A 1908-nucleotide genomic window follows, 5' to 3' on the forward strand; every position below is an offset into this window, starting at 1 on the left:
TACAACGTCAATGAACACTGTAAATATTCCTGCGGTTCCCTACACTGATCTATTTGAGAAGTTTAAAAAACAAGCCAAAGATCGTACTTTCGAAGTTACAAAAAACCAAGGTTTCTTTAAGGGTAAAAAATTTTTTTAATGAAAGCCCTGTTCCCTGGTTCGCCCATTTAAAACTAGGGAGAAGTTTTATTGTTACAGTTAACAGAATGCGTTCCGATCACTATAACCTGGCTGCTTCACTAGCGCGAGTAGGTATTGTCAATGATAACCAGTGCAAATGCAATCGGGACTGCGAAACCCTTGACCATATAATATGGCAATGCGAATTGTATAATCCACAAAGGCGCAAGCTAACAAAGGCCCTACTTAGTATGGGCCTTCAACTACATCTTAATATAAACACACTCATAGTGAAGCCAAATATTGAAGCTTGTCTTAGTATTAATTCCTTTTTCAAAAATTGCAATCTACATATTTAGTATTAACGGACATTGTTATCGTATTCACTTGTTTTATTGTACTCTTCTTGTTCTATCTCTGTATTCTGTATTATTGTACCCACTTATATTATTCCTGTAAAGCAGAATAAACCCAGAAGGGTTTCAAATGCTAAATAAAAAAAAATTATAATTACAAAGTAATTGAATTATATCGTAACGTTCGACGTCACAGTAACGACGTTCTCTGTGCGGAAGAGTCGGGTACCGTACTGGTCGGCAGATAGCTTGCAAGCATTGTACGCGTCGCGTAACCCTTGAACGAGAGCCTTCTGCTCTGGTTCGGTTTTGTTACTCTCATTGAAAGAATCAGAGCCTTCTGCCTGATTCGTTCTTGATACCCCGTACATCGGAGACTTCTTCTCCGATTCACACTTTTTGCCCCGTAATAATTACTCGACATACGCTAAATGTTGAAGTGACCTTTTCTGTCTGTGGAAAAGTAATCTTTCCCATTTAGCGATCTGCAAAATTTAGTTTGTGGTGAGACCTGGACAATCGGTATTATTCTCTATTTGTAAGATTAGAGAATAATACCGAGCTAATAGCTGCTCATTTATAATTTTCTATAACATTGTAAAATAGAATTTAAGACTTGCTAATTATAAAAACTTGGGTATTTAATTGAATTGTGTCTGAATTTACTTTAGGCTACCTCGGGATGATCCGAAGGTCCTTCAATGCTTTCCTTGTTTACTCTTGGCCCATCTTCACCTTCAAGGCAGCTCCTTTCAATTATTAATCGAAACACGCAGTTTTTATTTCGGAATACCTTTTAATTCAATGAGAAAGGGTTAGCTTGGCCCTGTTGAGCGAGCGTTAGGTTAGTGTTAGGTTTGCTCCTCTCTCCCAGCACGCCCAGCCGCAAGCTCTTTGAAAGAGTGCGGCGGCGGCTGGCCTTGCGGGTCATACGGGGTTACCGCACCATCTCCACCGAGGCGGCGGGACTCCTCGCCGTGATTCCACCCTTCACTGTGGTGGCGGCGGAGCGGGCGAAGCTATACCACATCGCCCGCTCCTTCCGCCGCCCGCCGGGGGTGGAACTCACGCGCGAGGAGGAGTTGGAGCTCGAGGGCCAGAATCGCCAGGCCCGGACGGAAAGTTTGTCGGAGTGGAGGGCGCTGCTAACGCCCTCCACACGTCCGATTGTCCGGGCCCTCCTGCCCATATTTTATATATGGTGCAGGAGGCGGGGAAGGTTGACCTTCCGCCTCACGCAGGTGCTCTCCGGCCATGGCTGTTTTGGAGAGTACCTGCACAGAATGGGGCGGGAGCCGACGGCGCAGTGCCACCACTGCGGCGAAGATGTCGACACGGCGCGGCACACTCTGGAGGAGTGCCCTGCTTGGGCCGGGCCGCGCCGTGTCCTGAGAGCCGCAGTGGGCGGGTGGGACCTCGCGCTGTCGACCGT

This window comes from Halictus rubicundus, unplaced genomic scaffold, assembly GCF_050948215.1.
Source record: "Halictus rubicundus isolate RS-2024b unplaced genomic scaffold, iyHalRubi1_principal scaffold0223, whole genome shotgun sequence".
Taxonomy (NCBI): domain Eukaryota; kingdom Metazoa; phylum Arthropoda; class Insecta; order Hymenoptera; family Halictidae; genus Halictus; species Halictus rubicundus.